At 55.7% G+C, this 20553-nt stretch overlaps 1 protein-coding gene across 1 annotated transcript in view; it reads right to left on the bottom strand.

Moving 5' to 3' along the window:
- FIGNL2 (fidgetin like 2) overlaps nucleotides 1–3155 on the bottom strand; it is a 31701-nt gene extending 28546 nt beyond the window's left edge. Inside the window, exon 1 of the mRNA XM_050748722.1 lies at nucleotides 2787–3155. The gene's annotated coding sequence lies outside the window, so the exon portion shown is untranslated. The remainder of the gene's footprint in view (nucleotides 1–2786) is intronic.
- Between the last annotated feature and the right edge of the window lie 17398 nt (nucleotides 3156–20553).

The following is a 20553-nucleotide window of genomic DNA, read 5'->3' on the forward strand; positions in this document are numbered from 1 at the left end:
GGGTCCAGCAATGGCAGCAGTCAGAGCTGGCGGGGAGAGTCGGGGGAGTCCTGGCCCAGATAATAAGCAATTGTTAATGTGATCCATATGGATCCTGACTGGCCTCTCTGTTTAACAGGATGATAATGGCAGGGAAAGAATGCTGGTCTGTGGGGAAGGGAAGGGGCAAAGTCCTCACTGGACTTGGGGGGATGGGGTAGGGTCATGGGGAGGAGGAGGAGGAGGCGAAGAAGGGAAAGGGAGAGGAGGAGCCCCACCCAGGGGTCTCCACCACCCAAGAGCACACAGCTGTTCACCTGAAAGTGGCCAGATTCCATGCTATGCAGACTGCCTGGCTAAAGGCCCTAACAAAACCCCTTTTATTCAGCCAACCAGTATTTATGGAGCACCCACAAGGTGTCAAGCCCTGCGGCAAGCCCAGTGGGGGCAGGGCCAGGGAGTACACGCTCCACTGCAGTCAAAGCCCAGAGTGGATCCCGCCACAAAGGCGGAAGGGAGCACAGGTGCAGGCCACGGAGGGAGGAGCAAGTGACAGAAGCTCCGGGCTGGGGAGGTGATGCAGAGGAGTCGCGCATCCGAGTTGGGCCCTGAAGAATAAGGAGGTTGTGGAAAGACAGGGACAATGGGGAAGGCATTTGGCTGGAGGAACAGCGGGAGCAAAGGCAGAGAGGCGTGAAATTGCGTGGAGAGAGCCCTAGATCTCAGCAATAAAGCTGCGGCCCCGGCAGGGCAGGGAGGGGAGTCCTGATCCATAAAAAGCTGTGGCCATGGGTGAGCAGAAGAAAGTCAGGAAAGGGCTCTCCGACGCCACACTCAGTCTGGGTGGCTCTCCCCAGCTTTCCCCCAGGCTGGCACTGGAATTGACAGTCACGGGATCCTCACCCAGCCCTCAGCCACACCACGGCCAGAGAATCGGGCAGGGCCTCCGAAGTCAAACTCATCTCTGTGTCTCTCATCTCCTTCTTTTTCTTCTTCTGGGGTGGGGGTGGGGGGCAAGAGGAACCCCCGCGAGGAGTGCGGGTCATCTAGGCCTCCCTAGAAGCAACTCCTCTGCCCCACACAGCCTAATTCCCTTTGGCCCAAAAGGGCTTCGCCCAGAAGATACTACAGCGAGGACACGAGGGTCGCTCTCGTCTGCCTTGGACGCCAATGGAATCAAGTGGAAAGAAATGAAATGGTGTTAAACATGGGAAAGGGGATTTACGAGGCCTGTCACCCGTCCAGCACAGCCACCCCAGCAAGCCCCGCCCCTTTCCTCGCCCACCCCAGGAAGTCCCGCCCCGCCCCCGCGGCTCGCTCGGCCGCCCGGTACCCGCGTCCCACAGCTGGGTGGCGGCGGCACCACAGCACCAGGCTGCCCGGCGCACCCATCCTTGGGGGCTAAGGCACAGCGGGGAATGGCGTCGGCTCCGTACTGAGAGACTCGGGGAGGCTTTAGGAGGATGCTACGGGATTTCGGGGTAGGCTGCGGGAGGGTCTGGGACTCCCTCTGCAGGGTCAGAGGGCTTCGCACCGTGCCATCTGCGGGCCCAGCCCACTCCAGAGACTGGGCGGCTCCACAGGGGAGGCCCCACGGCCCAGGAACCGGGAAGCCCCCCTGCGCCGTAAGCCCAGAACTGGGCTGGAACCGGGTCCCCACTCCTCGCTGTCCGGCCGAGAGCAGGAGACAGCTCCGCCGCCACAGCCCCAGCGGACGACAACACAAACATTCTTCCGTCCTCTATTCTCCTCCAAATTAGGTATCCATGGAGACAGGGCCGGCAGCCTGACAGCCCTACGGCCTAATCCTGATTTAGTGACCGTCCCTTTAACAGCCCACCCACCCGTCCACCCACCCCTGCGTTCCGGGCTGCCGCTGGGCGCAGGGTCCAGGCCGCGCGCTCTCTGCCCCGCGCAGACCCCTTCCCAGACCTCCTCCTCCGGCGGGGGCAGGGGGACCAGAGGGGCTGGGGAAGGGGACCAACATTACTTGATCACCTACAGGGTGCTCAACAATCTGCGAAGGACCCTCTGCGGAGGGGGGTCGCTAGCATGCGAATCTCTGTGTAGACCAGGAGAGGGCTCTTGCGGTGGGGAAGTTTGAGGGGCCCTCTCTGGAGAGCTGGGAGCTCCGGGGGTACCCCTTGTTTCCTGTAGCCCCAGGGTGAAGGTGAGTACAGCCTCCTACAACGCCCTGACTCTGAGATGGGGGCTCTGTTCTCCCAGGCCAGAGGAGAAGACATGAGGACGGTGGGCGCTAGGGGCGCGGGGACCCTAAGTAGCCTCGGTCTCCTGTCACTGCCCCGTCACCATGCTGGGGAATCTCCGGGCCAGTAACCCAGCCCCCACCCCTCCCACACACACAGGGGCCGCTGGACAAAGACCTGACGGAGTGGGAGGGGCCTGCGGGCCGGCCCTCGGGCTCCGGACGGGGGATCCTTCTGGGACCCGAACCCGCAAACCCTGGCTCCCCACCCCCAGGCCAGCAGACGCCCCCAAGCCGGCTGCTCGCTTTCGCTGCAGCCTCCGCACTAGAGGGGGCTGTGAGACGGGTGCCCGTCGGCGGCCGGGCGGCGATCCCCTGCTCTGCCTGCCCCTTCCCCCCGGGAAGTGACCCTCGGCTCCCACGCACCCGCTAGGGTCTCTCGCCGGCCCTGCCCTCCGACCCCCGCCGAGTTGAACCCCGCGACCCGCAGCCCCCGCCCTCTCGGCCCTCTCCGGCCCCGCGCCGGCGGACAAAGCTCCGGACACCCCGACCAAACGGTCACCTCCCCCCGCCCCATCCCGGCCCGCCCGCGGCCCCGTACCTCGGCATCACGGCCGGGTCCTAGGTGAGTGTGCGCGGCCTGGGGGCGCGTCCGGCCCGGGGACCGGGGCGGGGGCGCGGGCCGGGGACGACAGGCCTGGGCTGGGGGGCAGTGGCGCTCACCATCCTGGAGCTGCTGCGCTGCGGCTGCTGCGGCCGCCGCGGGCGGGAGCCGGACTGGGCAGTGGGGGTGGCCGGACAAGGGGCGGCCCCGGCTCCCCCCGCAGGCAAGACCCCCACCCCACCCCCGCCTCCCCTCGCCCGCCCCCAGCGCCCTCCCTCGCAGGCCCTCGCTCCCCTCCCCTTTCCCTGCTCCTCCCTCTCCTAGTGCCCCTCTCTTCCCCCAACTCCCGCCCCTTCTCTGGCCCCTCCACCCCCGGCTTCTTCCCCGCCCTCCCCCACCTCGCCCCCGCCCCGCCCCCACCTCCCCTGGGCTCGCCCAGCCCCTCCTCGCCACCCTCCCGGCTGGCCCCGCCCCCTCCCGCCCCTGGCTCTAAAATAAATTAGCCACAGAGGGGAAAAAAGAGCAAATGACCCTCGGTGTGGAGAGTGTCCTTCGCCACTCTCAGACCCGTCCGCCCCGCCTCTCCCGGCCGTCGGAGCGGGAAGTTGGGGTAGGGGTGGGGGTCGGGCCGGCGGGTAGGGGTGGGGGACGGCCCGGAGACGGGGCCGAGGCCGGGACTGAGCAGCCCAGCCCGTCGAGCGTGTCCGCTGGATGTGGGCGGCTTCCTGGGTCGAAGGGCAAAGGGGAAGGCAGCTGGCCTGGGCCCGCCCCGTCCGCGGGCCGCCGGAGACCCCCTTTCCCAGGACTGCCTTGGCCCCCTGGCCACAGCCTGGAGAACTCTAGCTCACTTTCTACGCCCCCAGGTGAGCTGAGCACCCACTGAGCGCGGGACTCTGCTGCGCCTGCCCTCCCGGGCAGCAGAGGGCAGGACGCACCGCCAGGCAAGGCCCCGGCTCTGCGCTGATGCCACTCTGGGCGCGGGTGGGTGCGGGGCAGGAGGGTGAGCACTGGAGGGGGCAGCGGACTGTGGGGTGTAAAATCAAAACAGAGGGCTCCACTGGAGGGCTTCCCCAAAAGGCGGCAGTCACACTGGGCCAAGCAGGATGACTGGCAGGAAGCAAAGATGAGGGATGAGTCCCAGACCTCTAGTCAACTGAGAGGTATCCAAAGACATTCGTTCAACAGATACACACTGAGTGTTAACTTTGTGCCAAACATTGGACTGGGCACCAGGGATACCCAAGAGAGTCCAAGAGGCACGGCCCTGTCTTCCTGGAGCTCCTAGTGGAAGGGTAGACAGAATTCTGCCCAATACACACACACTCAAGGCTTCATCAGGGATAAAGGCCAGGAACCCTCTTTGCCCCAGGAGAAGGTGGGAGGGGGGCTGTGCTGATGATGGAGGGTCCAGAGAACCTTCCTGATGTTGAGCTTCCAGACATCCAAGGCTACGGTGTTTCCACCCAAGGGCAGTGCTTAAGGATCCTCTCTCCTGTGAGCTTTTTTCTTTTGAGTGGCTGCCTAGCCTGAGTGTCAGTAGGGCAAGTTGGCCCTCACCCCCTAGCCTGCAGAACTCCAAACACTACCCCCTCCCTTCTTCTAATGCGGATTCCCCTGCAGGCTCTGGGGTCTGACAGGTCTGGGGCACTCCTTTAGGTGCCACCCAGAGAAAGGGAAGGGGAGGGCCTCAGTAGCTCCCACTTCTTTCCCAGCCCACATATGGAAGCAACCAGCACCCACGCAGGTTCTGGAACTCGCCAAGGTCAGTGTCTTTTCCACCTCCACAATTCTCTCTTCCTTTCCACTCCACACCCCTGGGCCCTGCCCTGGCACAGGAGGAGGGATGTGTCAAGGCTCAGAGTGCTAGAGTAGCCCCTGGCTTCAGAATCAGGCAGGATGAAGGGAGCCACAGCCACCATGCTAGGAGACTGGAACCCTTGCTGGAAGGATAATCCCAGGATACCAGCTGGAAGGAACTCCTTGAATATTTCCTTATTGTTGGAGCATTGGAGGCCCAGAGAGCAGTGACACACTTGGGGTCACACGGCAAAGCTGGATATAGAATCCACTGCACTTTTTCCACCCCTACCTGTCAGGTTCCCCAAAAGCCAGAGACAGGAACTAAGGGAAAGACTAACGTCCTCATGAGCTGGGTGCCTCAGCCAGCAGGATTAGTGCCAGGAAGCCAAGTCTGGCATTGCCAGTGGGGATCCTGCTCTACCATGCTCCAGGGAAGGGGGGATGACAGGAGTGGGGTTGGACTGAGGGGCTCAGCCTGAAGGAAGGAATTGATCATGCGCTCCCCTGGAGTGGGGATCCAGTTCTCCTTCATCTTCTAGGAGTCTGGGAGTAAAGGAAGGACAAGCTTAAAGCTAATGAAGGCCTTGCTGGTGAGATGGTGAAAGACATCGGCCCACTGAAGAAGGCCTTCACTGGACTCCAGGGGCAAGGCCAGCAGCTTGGCAGTACTGAGTTTTTTCCAATGGGCAGACTGCTGTGGGTCACATTAAGAGGTTTAGTTAGCAGGTGGGGGTGAGGCTGATCACGTCAGCCCTCCACCTCCCACCCCGCACCAGTGCTCAGGCGATGAGGTGTGTGGTTCCCCCTCCCAGAGCTCATTAAAGTCCTGTTAATATATCATCCAGCCTCCTGGGCTGACAAATCCTCAGTCCTGGCAGAAGGCTGTTCATCACATCTCTACCTCCTGCCCTCTTGGGTGGGGCCCTGAGAGACTGATCTCTGAGGACTCTGGGCTGACCCCGCTCCTGGCTGTCCCCAGTCAAGGGATCTGTGCCCTGAAAGCCCCTGCTGAGGTGGTTGTGATCATCCGCAGGCAGGTCAAGTGCCTGGCAATGGATTGGATAATAATAGTGGTAATGATGGCGGTAATGTGTGGCTTCTGCAGAGGGCCCTCCATTCTTTCCCAGCCCTTTTGCTGGTATCCAAGGTGGAGAATCCCACCCCTATCCCGCCCCCAGGGGAGACAGGTGCTATGCTTGGCTGTGTGGCTGAGTGCAGGCACCTGCTGCGGGCGCATGCCTGTGGGTGTGCAGCAGAAGTGTGGGAGTGTGTGACCTTCTTGGTCCAGAGACCTGCAACAAGGGCTTTCTAAAAACATTAAGAAGAAAAATAACTCCGTGGGTCTGGGGAGAATCAGCACTAAGGATTTTGGAGGGAGAGGGGAGAGTTAGAGGGAGGAAGTAAAAGCTAGAGAGAGAGGGTGGGAGGAGCAAGTAGGGTGAGGAGGAAGGAAAGAAAAGGGCCCTGGGTGGGGGGAAGGATGGGGTGGGGGGAGGAAGGGAGAAAGAAACGGAAGAGAGGAAGAGGAAAGGGCGGGGAGGCCTCTTTGTGGTCCTCTGGACTGGCCACTCAGGAGTCATTATGAGCAGGAAAGGAAGGAAATGTGTCCTGGCTTGGGGATTGGGGTGCGTGCCCAGAGGGCACCACACCCAGCTGGGCTCCCCCCCCCATCACACTTGCCCGGGACTCAGGCTGCTGTCCCCACAAATGGAAGCTCTAGCCCTTCTCATTCTTGCTGTTTGCCCATCAAAGCCCAGTTCCCAGTGCCTCCCCAATCCTGATCAAACCACCCCCAAAACTCTTACTCTTCATGAACATATACCAGCTTTGCCTTCCCACTGTGCTAAAAGCTGTGTCTGGTCTGGATCCTATCCCCACCCCACATCCAGCCTAGGAGCCCTCAAGAGCCTCTAGGCAAACTAGAAAACATGTTCCTCCCTCTGGGCAGATGCAGCTCAGACTTGGGAGGAGGAGCTGGGTGGCTATCAGTCTCCACTCACTCCCTGGGGCCTGACACTTGGGGATCCTCATACCTTACTTCCAAAATCCTTATCCCACACGTGGCCCTGCTGTGTGTTCTGTGAGCAGAAGCACATCTACCCCCCACCATCCTGCAGCATAGCTTTTTAGCCAGCACCCCAAATTAATCCCACCATGTACCTTATAGTAACACAGAAACTCACTAAACACTCATACCTTTTTAATACCTCAGAATCTTTCTGCCTGGAATCTCATTTCCCTACTCTGCCTGGTGAGCTCCTATTCATCCTTCAGAACCCAACTCAGGTATGCCCTTCTCTGTAAAGTCTTCCCTATCTGTCCCGCATCCTAGCAGAGCTAGTAGCTCCACTCCCAGAGCACTTCCAATCCTTTTTTTCCCCCTAGTTTCTAGGGGTTGAGCCCACTCCACCCTCTCCAAAGGCAGAAGCCTCCCCTAAGTCCTACATGATCTACCCTCTAACATGCTAGCCCATCTGGAACCTCCGGAATCCCACTGGGCTTCTTCACTCCCTAAAGCTTACAGACCCAGGGCAAAATAAGGAACTGCAAATCCAAGTGGCCCAGAGGTCTCTCCACCCCCACTCTGCCCTCTCTGGGCCTGAGCCTGACAGGAGATTCCCAGCACATCTGGTTGTACTTAAATCATCCAGCACTACTGGAGCAGGTTCCCTGCTTCTCTCCCTTCAGCCCCGGCCTCCTCCCCTTCCTAAACCAGCCTTCCAGGTCTCTCCTCCAGGATGCCTTCCCTGACTCACCCATCCTTGGTATCTGCAGCCCACCCTTGAATCTCCACCTCTTTGGGCCTGGAGTCTGCCAGGGTGTGGAAGGGAGGGTGTGTGCATAGCAAGACTCAGTGTAGAATCTCATCCTTCCCGAGCATTGGTCTTAGATAGAAACCCTCCCTTCAGTAAGGAAGGGAGCCAGCCAAGAGCCTCCGCTCTGCTCCCTTGGCCTCAGGGGTGGCTGTCTCCAGTTATGGGTGTGTGTAGTGGGGAGGAACAAGTTCAGATCCAGGCAGAGCCATTCCTGTGGCAACTCTTGCTGTCAGCCATCTTCCAAAGAGCTTTGCAAAATGTTAAAGACCAAAAGAGAAATAAATACAGAGAATATAGCAAGTATAAGAATGCACAGTCTAGGCCGGGCACAGTGGCTCATGCCTATAATCCTAGCACTTTAAGAGGCTGAGGCGGGTAGATCACCTGAGGTCAGGAATTTGAAAACAGCCTGGCCAAGATGGTGAAACTCCTTCTCTACTAAAAATACAAAAATTAGCCGGGTGTGGTGGCAGGCACTTGTAGCCCCAGCTATTTGGGAGGCTAAGGCAGGAGAATCACTTGAACCCTGGAAGTGGAGGTTGCAGTAAGCCAAGATCACGCCACTGCACTCCAGCCTGGGGGACAGAGCAAGATTCTGTCGCACAAAAAAAAAAAAAAAAAAAAAAAAAAAAAAAAGAATGCATAGACTCTAAAGAACAAGTTTGTAACCTACCATGACCTGCTCCACCAGGGCTCCAGGTTTGAATGCGCATTCATTCTTTTATTCAATAGCATGTACTGATGCCTGAGTGTACTAAGTTCTAGGAATAGTGACTCAAGTAAGATCCCAGGGTCAGTGGCGGACAGGGAAAGGTGGATGAACACATGCTGCATGCTGTAATGGACATGAGTCAGGGAGGTACCTGGGTGCCGAGGTTGAAGGTCAGAGACCCTGGGCTGAATACAACCTTTGTCACTTTCCTGCACTGTCTCTGGGGAGCCACTGAACCTTGGGGAGCCTGTCTCCTCACCTGGAAAAGGACGATGATGTGACCTCACAGGGTCGTGGTGGGATTCAAATGAGATAATGTGTGTGAAAACACCTTGCAAAGTGCTAAGTGAGTTGTTGCTATCATGATTAGGCTCAGGGGCTGCCTATCTGACACTCATTTTTCTAATGCCTCAACAGCTGTCTCTCTTACCCTCCCAGGGCAGGTGCCACGTTGAAGAAACTTCTGAGGGTGAAGGACACCCATCCTAGAGCAGTGGGCAGTTAAGCTGCCCGCACAAACACACACACACACTCTTTAGTTACACAAGCAGAACACCTTTTTACAAAAATTCGAACGGCATCATGTGCCTACAACCCCAGTTACTCAGGAGGCTGAGGCAAGAGGATTGCATGAGTCCTGGGCAACATAGCGAAACCCATTTCTATTATTTAAAAAACACCAAAAAGAAAAAATAGATAAGCAGAAAACAAAAAATTAAAAATCCAACACCTTTAATCCCACCACCCAGAGATAACCACCAGTAATATTTTGGAGTCAATTAGCCAGACACCTGTGATCCCAGCTACTTGAGAGACTAAGGTGGGAGGATTGCTTGAGCCGGGGAGATTGAGGCTGCAGTGAGCCGTGATCACGCCAAGCACTCCAGCCTGGGCAATAGAGCAAGACCCCATTTCAAAACAAACAAACAAACAAGCAAACAAAAACCATTTTGGAGTCAGTTAGATATTATTTTATTTATCTCTCTCTCTCAGAGAGAGAGACAGGGAGAGAGAGAGAGAGATCTCCACAGTGTTTTATAATATAGTTTTCTTAATAGACAATTTTTTTTGGCGGGGGAGGGATCCTTGCTCTGTTGCCCAGGCTGGAGTGCAGTGGTGTGATCATGGCTCACTGCAACCTCCACCTTCCAGGTTCAAGCAATTCTCCTGCCTCAGCCTCCTAGCTGGGATTACAGGCATGTGCCACCACAGCTGGCTGATTTTGGCATTTTTAGTCAAGATGGGGTTTCACCATGTTGGCCAGGCTGGTCTCAAACTCCTGACCTCAAGTGACCCACCTGCCGCGACCTCCCAAAGTGCTGGGATTACAGGAGTGAGCCACCGCATCCGACCAATGGACATATATTTTGAACATCTTTTCCTGTCTATAATATGTTTATACCACACAATTGTTAATGACAGCTTAATATTCCATCAAGTGGACATGTCTGAACTAATTTAAGAAGTTTCCTGGCCGGGCATGGGTGGCCCTCGCCTGTAATCCCAGCACTTTGGGAGGCCAAGGTGGGCGGACCATGAGGTCAGGAGTTTGAGACCAGCCTGGCCAACATGGTGAAACCCTGTCTCTACTCAAAATACAAAAGTTAGCTGGGCACGGTGGCGCACTCCTGTAGTCCCAGCTACTAGGGAGGCTGAGGCAGGAGAATAGCTTGAACCTGGGAGGCAGAGGTAGCAGTGAGCCAAGATCTCACCACTGCACTCAAGCCTGGGCAACAGAAAGACTCCTCTCAAAAAAAAAAAAAAAAAAGTTTCTTTTGTTGTTGATTTTTTTCTGGAAATAGAAGCTTCATGAACAAACTTGTAACTTCCACCTTTGTGCACGTGTCTAATCATTGCCTTAGGATAAAGTTCTAGTAACCAGAGGTTAGGAATGCATATTTTTATCTCTGAGGAGCAAGGAGCCCAGGCCTCTGGGCAGTGTTCTCACCTCTCCTCCAGGCAGCCCTCCCAGACCTCCAGGGTTGAGTACATCTCCCATGGTCCTTTCCTCTCCAAGTAGCTTCATCTCTTAAAGACCTGCCCTGAGACCCCTGAAAAATGCTGAGAAGGTCTTGCTGGTGACAGCCAGGAGGGGCCAGGGTGGAGAACACAAAGCAGGCTTGTCTGGGGCACGGGAAGAGGCCCCGCCCTCCATGCTGCTGGCCCAACATTCCTCCTGGACAATGGCTGCCTTGGGAATCCCGGGAATGAAGGAGGCGGGCAGCTTCCCCGAACCTGCGCCCTCCACCCCCATCAGGTTGTGCCCTTTCCCCAGATGGAAAGCAGGGGCACTTTACATTGTGGCAGGGTGGGGAGGCCAGCTAGCATCCATGTCTACAGCCCCCGCCCCTCCTTTTACCAACACTAATCCACAACGCCCCACCCCCTCATCCCCATGGACCTTGGGCGAGTCCTGCTCCCTCAACTGTAAAATCAGGAGCTTGGATTCAGTGGTTGCAAAACTCCCCACAGATCTCAAAGACCAAAATGTAGTGACTAAGACATGCACAGGCTTTGGAGCCAGGTTGCCCGAGTTCAAATCCTGGACTGCCCTTTACCCTGGGAACATAAGCCCCTGGGTTGCCCGCTTCTCTCTCTGCAAAGTATGTTTGTTGATACAGCTCCACTCCCTCCCAATGGGAAGGCAAACTCCTCAAAGTCTATGAATCCCGATCCATGTGTAACTCTGCTCAAAATACTAGCCAGATCTCCAACCCCAGACCCCCTCATGCCCTGTGTGGATTTTGACCCCTGGACATTTGCCCAACAATTGGCCACACTTCTGGGAGCTGCGATGGGCACCTGATGCCCCTGAGGAAGGATCCCTCCCCAGCGTGTTTCCATCTTCCCTTGCATCAGTCATAAGGCCATAAAGCTGTAAATGGTAAAGGCTTACTGGGGCACAAAAAAACTTTAAATATAGGATAACTCTTATTTATTTATTTATTTATTTAGAGACAGAATCTCACCCTGTCGCCCAGGCTGGAGTGCAGTGGCGTGATCTTGGCCCACTACAACCTCCGCCTCCTGGGTTCAAGTGATTCTCCTGCCTCAGCCTCCTGAACAGCTGGGATTACAGGCATGCGCCACCTTGCTCAACTAATTTTTGTGGATTTTGTTTGCTTGTTCGTTTGAATAGAGACGAATTTTCGCCACATTGGCCAGGCTGGTCTCGAACTCCTGACTTCAAGTGATCCACCTCCCGAAGTGCTGGGATGATGGGCATGAACCACTGCACTGGCCGGAAAACTCTTATGTTAGGTCATATGTCCTTATTTTTGTTTGGGAAATGCAGGCATTTCCAATGCCACTAGCAATTGCCAGGCATCATGGTTGGCATAGACTCCAGGATCTTACTAACCCATTGGAGGGTTAGAACAAACACGCTTCAACAGGGATCCATTCCCAAAGCTACCCCTGGAAATATTTCTGAGCTTTTTGCCACAAATCCCTGCCCACTCTCCCTCATAGACTTGTTCCCTGCTTCCCCTTACTTACCTCCTCCTCAGCCCTATTCCTATACTCCCCTGAATTCAGATCCTCTGCTGCAGGTGCCAAAAAACTCCCCTCATAATGGCTTCTACCATAAGGAAAATACATGGTCGTATTTCATCCAATTTAGACACCATTGATATTAAGAAGCACTGCTGCTTCATGTGATTGATTGATTGATTTTCAGAGATAGGGTCTTGCTATGTTGCCCAAGCTGGTCTTGAACTCCTGGGCTCAAGCCATCCTCCCACCTCGGCCTCCCAAAGTGCTGGGATTACAGGCATGAACCACCATACTTCATATACTTTAGAAAGAAAAAACACTAAAACTCCTGATTAAAGTGACGATGACTTCTTATCACTTAGAATTTTTATTTTACACTTACTGAAAAGGCTCTCTTAGACTTACTACTTTTGTACTTACATAACAAGGAAAACATGGGTGAAATAAATTGGTTAAGGTTTTCCTAAAACTTTACCCCATTCAGAGTCTGATTCTTGGATCACTTTTCAACTCCCAACTGTCAATATCTGTTTTTCCACACAGAATCAGCATCTGGGCCATCTTACAAGTACTGGTGATACAGAGCATTTCTTAAAAGTGCTCTGCCAGGCTGGGCATGGTGGCTCACAACTGTAATTCCAGCACTTTGGGAGACCGAGGTGGGCAGATCACTTGAGGTCAGGAGTTCGAGACCAACCTGGCCAACATGGTGAAACCCCGTTTCTATTAAAAATACAAAAAATAGCCGGGGGTGGTGGCTCACGCCTGTAATCCCAGCACTTTGGGAGGCCGAGGCGGGTGAATCCCGAGGTCAGGAGATTGAGACCATCCTGGCTAACAAGGTGAGTCCCCATCTCTACTAAAAATACAAAAAATTAGCCAGGCATGGTGGCGGGTGCCTGTAGTCCCAGCTACTCGGGAGGCTGAGGCAGGAGAATGGCGTGAACCCGGGAGGTGGAGCTCTCAGTGAGCCAAGATTGTGCCACTGCACTCCAATGTGGGCGACAAAGCAAGATTCCGCCTCAAAAAAAAAAAAAAAAAGCAAAAAAATTAGCCTAGCATAGTGGCGCACACCTGCAATACCAGTTACTCGGGAGGCTGAGGAACAAGAGTTGCTTGAACCCAGGAAGCAGAGGTTGCAGTGAGCTGAGATTGCACCACTGCACTCCAGCCTGAAAGAGTGATATCCTGTCTCAAAAAAAAAAAAAAAAAAAAAAAAATGGGCCGGGCGTGGTGGCTCACACCTATAATCCCAGCATTTTGGGATGCTGAGGTGGGCAGATCATCTGAAGTCAGGAGTTCGAGACCAGCCTGGTCAACATGGTGAAACCCCGTCTCTACTAAAAGTACAAAAATTAGCCAGGTGTGGTGGTGGGCGCCTCTAGTCCCAGCTACTCAGGAGGCTGAGGCAGGAGAGTCGTTGGAACTCAGGAGGCAGAGACTGCAGTGAGCCGAGATCGTGCCACTGCACTCCAGCCTGGGTGACAGAGCAAGACTTTGTCTCAAAAAAAAAAAAAAAAAAAGTGCTCTACCAAATCATCTATTGCTGCATAAAAGATTACCCCAAATCTTAGCGCTTTAAGCAATCAACATTTTATATTATACTTTCTATGGGTCAGGACTCTGGATATGGCTTAACTGGGTGGTTCTGGCTCCTGGTCTCTTATGAGGCTGCACTCAAGCTGTCTTCTGGGGACTGCAGGCATGTGGGACTGGAGAGCCTATTTCCAAGTTCACTCACATGGCTGTGCACAGACCTCAGTTCCTAGCTGACTACTGGCTGGAAACCACCTCAGGGCCTCACCACATGGGCCTCCCTATAGGCCTCCTAACTGTCTTTATGACATGGCCCTGGCTTCCCACCCCCACAGCAAATGATCCAAGAGAAAGCATAAGTAAGCATTCAAGATAGAAGCCACAGTTTTTTTATTTTTTTATTTTTATTTATTTATTTATTTTTTGGATGGAGTCTTGCTCTGTCGCCCAATCTAGAGTGCAACAGCTCAATCTCAGCTCACTGCAACCTCCGCCTCCCAGGTTCAAGCGATTCTCCCACCTCAGCCTCCCAAGTAGCTGGGATTACAGACACCCACCTTAATAAGGTCATCATCCCTTCATCCCTTCACAGCCTGCATCCTCATCGGCCTAGGAGGACAGTCTCCTGCTGAGCCTCTGCACTGGAATACCAAACTCAGCGTGGGGCTTTTTCCGCTTTCAGCTTACCCTCTCTTGCCTCAAACAGGATGATCCCCTTCGGAAGATTTCTTCTCCTTTCCTTTTTCCTTAACCCCTCTTTCCTCCCTTCCTTCCAGTCTCTACTCTGTCCTGCCCCTAACAGGAAGCTTTCTTTGACTGTCTCTCCATTTTCTGCCAACCTCCCCACTGCCTCCGTGTAGGTTCTGGCCTCCCAGCCCAGAGCTCTATCCACACCACTCCATTGCCCAGGCCCCCAGTACAAACCGTGGGCTTTCTCTGTGCCAGCTTAAGGGAGGCCTGAACCCATGGGGATGCCTGCCTGCAAAGGGAAGATGCCGCCTTCCACCGCAGCTCCACCACAGCTGCGTGGACCCGCTGGGAAAGGGGTGGGGCGGGCGAGGAGGAGGCCACCTGCCAGAGTGGCAGCAGACAGGCCAGCTAAATCCTTGACCTATGATTTAAGGGGTCGGGCACAGTTCAATAGAGCACTCCAGGCTGAGTCCCAGCTCATTCACACAGGTCAGAGGGATGAGGGGCAAGGCGGGGAGGAGGGCCATCTCCTCCGAGATGGCTTCCTCCCTAGGCTTCTGGGGCATAATCCAGCCTGAAAACTACCAGTTCCATTCCCATCAGCGTAGATGCCCCCTCGGAGAGGCCGAGGGAGGAGGGTGGTGCGGGGAGAGGGGAGGGCAGCAGGGCAGGAAGGTGGACATCTAGGCAGGCACAGCGCCTGGCACACAGCAAGGGCAGGAAAGGCTCCTCCCTCTGCTAACCGCGGAGCCCTTTGTTAGGTCCCGAGACCCAGCGGAGCTGCCCAGCTTCCAGATCGCCCCTGATCTCTGCTCTCCTTTGCCTTTGGAATTTGCCCTCAGACCTGCACCCTACCAGGGAACAGCGGGATTGTCTGATGGAATTCCACTTGCAAACCGAGAGAGGTTTTGCCATAAATTCTAGTCCGGCCCCGGGAATAGGGTCACGCCTGGGCCCCACTCCCCGCCCCCCGCCCGCCTCCCCGACCCCCGGCCCAAGGTCTCCCCAAGCCGCGCCCCGGGCTGCCTCTGGGAGCGCTATGCAAATGAGATGCAAAGTAGGCCGAGGCAGCCGCGAGGATTGGCTGCCGCGGAGGCTCAGTCCGCCCAATCCCGGGCCTCCCGCCAGCCAAGGCGCCCCCGGTCCGGGGCCCGGTCCCGCCCGTAAATCAGCTCCGTCAGCGTTAATGGCTCCTGACTAATTGCCTGGACTTGGGCTCCGGGCTCGGGTCGCCAGCATTAAAATTCAATCAGGCCTAGCGCTGAGCTATTAAATATTCATTGGGAGAGCTTCCCGAAATCGGGCTGGGGGATGGGGACGGACGGGGTTAGAGGGACTACCCGAATCCCCAGCTCTAGAGGAGGTGCCGCTCCTTCCCAGTGCGCTCTCAGCTTCTGCCCCGGCTGCCGGGCTTCCATTCGGCTGGGCCTCATTTGTCTCTGGAAGTCCCTGCGCCCTCTCTAGAGACTTTTGGGAGACTGAGCTGCCCTGCAGAAGGAATGTTAAGTCATGCTAAGGACGCTGTGTCTCCTCCACACCTGGTCACCTCGCCGCACTGCCCTTTCCCCAGTGCTCACCATGAGCTCCTATTCATGCTGGAACCTTAGGTCCCACCCGGAGTGGAAGACATCCAGGGCACAGAAGGCTTAATCTTTAGGAAAGCCCCGACTTCCCTGGCACTGCTGCCGGGGCTTTATGGAGCTACGCTGGCCATCCTCAGCGTGGCTAGAGAGAGCATCAGTCTGGGCAGCACCGGGTCTGTGCTGGAAGGGAGGAGTGGGCTTTGTACAGTCCTCCCCTCCTCTTCCCTGCCTTCAGGAATGCAGCCTGTCCAAGCTCCTGGGCCCCTGGCCTGATGCTGAGCAGGCTGCCTGGAAGTTCTCAAAGAGGGTACCCAGGGGGAGGGGGCTGGGCCTGAGGGGGCCCTTGGTAGTGTCAGGGACTTAAGCAGAAAGTGCGTCCTCCACCCACACACACAATAGTTAGAGGATTATGAAGAGGGCTTAGCAGATGTGATGACAGCCATGGCCCAAGGACTGGGTGAGCCACTCAAAGACCAGGAGTTTTTCTAGACCCTCTATGATATTTTGACACATCTCTTCCCGCGGCAGCTCTAGTCCTGAGACAAGGAAGTGTTTGGGTTAGGAGGAAGAGAAAGTCTTGGGAAGTGTGCTAGGAGAGACTCGTTTCCCTCCTCTGGTTTTTCAGGGACTCCTCAGGAGCAAACCACCTGCTCACAGGGCTTGTCTCCTGCCCTTTGGACTGCTCCCTGCTCCGAGCGCCTGAGGATGGTGCAAGGAATTAACCCTGTGGGGCATGGGGGGAGGCTCCGACTGCCAGAGCCACAGAGCACCCGCAGTCGCTGCAGGGGAGGGGTGGAGGCTGAGGGTACCGGTCTCTACAAGGCCAGAAGCCATCAGGACTCCAAGAGGGTTGTAAATTCAGGGAACACTGTTTTGATGGACACTGGAAAGAACTTCTTGGTCAGCTATCTCTGAGGGCATCAACCCTTGGCCCTGCAGGAAGCCTGGAATTCCTGCCTGAGGACCCCTACTCCCCCAGGGCTTAGATGATGATCTTCTTACAGCAAGTGGGGTCCACGAAGCACCCTCTCTTCAGAAACCAGGCAGGCCCCAGGGCTGGGTGCAGGGCTGAATGCGTCTGGCAGCGATTAGGAGGGGAGCTGGGGCTGGGAGGCCTCAGACTTCAGCAGGTCAGGAGTGACCCCAGTCAAGTGTCCGATTCCAAAGCCAAACGTCACAGGCAATCTGGGATTCCAAACTCACCCCACGTGTGGTTCCCATTAGGGCTGGCTGGGGTCTTCCTGAAGGCCAGGCCAGATTCCTGAGCCCCTCCCCCAGGACAACCCCTCCCTCTCCAGGCAGTCTGGAATGTCTTACTAGCCCTATGGGGTGGCCTGCCAGCACCCACCCTTGGGGATTTCCAGGGGTATCCAACCCTAAATAGGCCTCTCTACCCACTAGATGACGATGTTTTGCAATCCCTCAGAGGGAACAAAGGGATAGGAGACTTTAAACCTTTAACTTCCCAGGGTGGGCTAATCCCTGAAGATCCCTACAGTGTGCCTGGGAAGTCTTCCCCATCTCCTGGCCAGTCACTTTTGTTCAGGCCTCAGCCCCTCTGGCCTGGACAACTGCAACTGCCCCCATTGACCTTCCGCTACCAGTCCATTCCTCCACACTGTCCCTGAGCGAGTGGCCTAAAACTCAGGCCTGTTATTCAGATTATTTCCCTCCTTGCAAAACTTCCAATAGCTTTTCAGCAACTCCGAAGCCATTGAAGACTGGTGGCCAGTGGGCCAAATCTGGTCACATTATGTCTGTGTCCTGTGTAGTTCGGGCTCTAACAGAATTAAATTTTTTTAATAGTTGTAAACATTTAAAAGCCAGGAGGCAGCACAAAAATCTACATTTATTAAAAAAAATTTTTTTTGGCTGGGCGTAGTGACTCACGCCTGTAATCAGAGCACTTTGGGAGGCCGAGGTGGGCAGATCACTTGAGCGCAGGAATTTGAGACCAGCCTGGGCAACGTGGTGAAACCGCGTCTCTACCAAAAAAAAAAATACAAAAATTAGCCAGGTGTGGTGGTGTGTGCTTGTAGTCCCAGTACAGGAGACTGAGGTGGGAGGATTGCTTGAGCCCAGTAGGCAGAGGCTGCAGTAAGCCTAGTGGCGTGGCACCATTGTACTCCAGCCTGGGTGACAGAGTGAAACCCTGTTTCAAAAAAAAAAATTTAAGGCGGAGTCTTGCTTTGTCCCCCAGGTTGGAGTGCAGTGGTGCAATCATAGCTCCCTGCAGCCTTAATTCCTGGGCCCAAGTGATCCTCCCGCTTCAGCCTCCTAAGTAGCTGATGTTACAGGCTCTAGCCACTGCACATGGCTCTATTTTTACATTTTCTTGAAAACATTGGCAACTTGTTTGCATTCCTGGATGGCAACAACTGGCTGGGGTTAAGTAACAACTGTGGCTTTTAGAAGGGATCCCTGGGGCTTTCCTATGCACCATTGAGGGAATTCTGGAAACCTCACCAATCCCTATTGTCTCCCAGGTCTGAGGCCCAGATGAGTGAATAGCCTCTTTATCACTAGGCTGGCCCTTGCCTTTTTATTTTACTTCTTGTCAGCTTCATGTCTTTGGCCATTTATGTTCCTGTCTGCCCCTTCCTACAGATACTTCAATTTGTTATAACAAACTCAAGTCGAAATTCCTTGACCTTGTATGTGTCCCTTCAGACTCCCTTTACATACGGGTCCCCTCCTTATCCCAGTCAACTCCTTCCCTCCAACACTCTTGCCATGCTTCCCCAGGCTGCAGCTGGACTTTCACACTCCCATCTTTGCACACACTGCTCCTTCTTCCTGGAGCTCCACTTCTCTTCCTTCTCTGGTGAACTTTTAAACTTTTATAGAGATGGCATCTCAATCTGTCACCCAGGCTGGAGTGCAGTGGCACAATCCTAGCTCACTGCAGCTTCCAACTCCTGGGCTCAAGCAATCTTCCTGCCTCAGCCTCCAGAGTAGGTGGGACTACAGACAGGTGCCACCACAGCTGGCCAATTTTTTAATTTTTTTTTCTTTTTTTCTTTCTTTCTTTTTTTTTTTTTTTTTTTTTTTTTAGAGATAGTATCTCACTATGTTGCCCGGGCTGGTCCAGAACTTCAGGCCTCAAACAATCCTCCCTGGGGCAGAGCCTCCCAGCCCTGGTGAACTTTTATTCCTCCTTCCAACCCCAGCCCAGAAGCCGCTGACTCTGGGGCTTCCTCTTGACCCCTGCAGAAGTCAGTTACCCTCAGGTTGTCCAATGGTCCCTGTGACTTCAGAATTCTCACCATGTATCCCCTTCCTATAGTGACAACCCTTGCAGGGTTTTGAGGAGGCCTGCTCCCGGCATCCCCAGGTTCCCTGTGCTGAGAAGTCAGGCCATCAGACTGGTGGCAGTAATGGTTAGGGGAAGGAGGTGTAGTTCAGTCCTGCCGGAGCTGGCCTCTGGGACAAACACAGGTTTGTTGGAGTCAGCAAGGCTACAGGAGAGGGAGGCAGCAGGCACCTTCTGTGCCACAAGGTGAGGTTTTCTGGGTCCTGGGCAGCACGGCTGTCTGTGTCACCGGGGGACTGGGATGAGTGGCTTTCTGTACCAGGGCAGTCAGGTGCTTTCCGCTACCCTGTGAGTATTCTAGTGAGCAGAAATCCAGAAGAAAAAAAGTGGAGCAAAACATCAGAACTCAGGGTGCTAGGCAGAAGTGTTCTCCTGAGAAAAATGCGGCAGATTATTTGAGACTCTGATAGCTCTGGGGATGATCCACAAACACTCCTGAACTCCTCCAGTGCCCCCAGCACTGTCATCAGACATCTTCACCTGGTGAAGCCCATGCTGCTGGAGACCCCAGGAAATGGCGTTGATACCAGCCTCCCATCCCCAGCCCACACTCCCTCTTCTCCCACAGTCCCTGCCACCTCCAGGTTCCCAGCTCTGTCACAGCACCTTCCCAAGGCGAGGGTCAGGCCTGATGCCCCTGGTCTTCCCAGGCCTAACCATTCTCCCACGCGCAGGTGTTGCTTCCCAGACTGTGGAATCAAATCCTCTGGATACACCCAAGAAGTAGGTACTGGGTCCCCATTTTACAGATGAGGACACGGCTCTGAGCGCCGCCCAAGATTATCATAACTCCAGACCGCCGGGCCTGAAGAGCTGAGTCCTGCCCCCTCCCCACCGGCTTCAGGCTCGGGCCTCGGCTCTGCGCGTCCCTCCTACACACACCCCGGACTCATCTGTCCAGGTCCGAGATCCAGATCCGCGCGTCCGTATCCCGAGGCGGGCGTGAACTACCCACCCGTGTGCACGACGGCCGAACGAGTGGCCGAGGGACAGCCCCCATGCTTCCCAAGGCCTGGCTCCACAAGGAGCAGAACCCTAACGGTGGGATTCTGTCTCGCAATGCTGTGTGGCTCCGACTAGGGCCCGCCCCCCACCAAAGAGATGCTGGTGGGTGCTTTCGGTTTACCCCTGCACTCGCCCCAGCGGGGCTCGCGGGCCACCTGGAGCTCCCGCCCCTCGGTGGCCAGGGCTGCGCGTAAAAGGGGGACGTTCGGACGCGAGGGCGCGGGGCCAGCGCACGAGCCTCGGAGCCTCCCCCAGGCTGTGGGGGAAGAGGAGGGAGGAGGGAGCAGATGGCAGCAATTAAGACTGGGACCCTCCCTCGCCGTAGCCCGGGGCCGGAGGATCGGCTCGGCAGCTCGCTCAGGCGGGAGGGGCGGCGGCCTCCCCGGCCGGGAACCGGCGGAGCTGGGGTCCGGGAGAGGCGGTACTGGCCGCTGGGGCGCCGGCATCCCAGCTTCTATGGGAGAGTGATGTGAGGGCCGGGTGGAGTCACCTCCTTCTCCCGGGGGCTGGGAGATTCCCTTTGGAAAGGCCGAGTCTCCGGCCGCCCCCACCCCTAGAGTTGTTTCAGGTCAGGGCCGGCCGCAGCCAGCTCTGGGCCTGCAGGTCCTCAAAGTTCCGAAGATTTTCAGGTCGAGCCAGTGGCTCAGGCTAGGGAGAGAGGAGCTGTACGGTTGTGCAGGTTGTGACCCATACAAGGTGGGAGGCGTGGTTGTGGGTGAATGGGATTCCAAGCTGGGCCTTGGCAGGTGCTGACTCGTTCTGAAGGAGGGCAGGGGGCACCATTTCTCACAAAGGTCTCAGATGAGCCAGCCTG

This window comes from Macaca thibetana, chromosome 11 (assembly GCF_024542745.1).
Source record: "Macaca thibetana thibetana isolate TM-01 chromosome 11, ASM2454274v1, whole genome shotgun sequence".
Lineage (NCBI taxonomy): Eukaryota > Metazoa > Chordata > Mammalia > Primates > Cercopithecidae > Macaca > Macaca thibetana.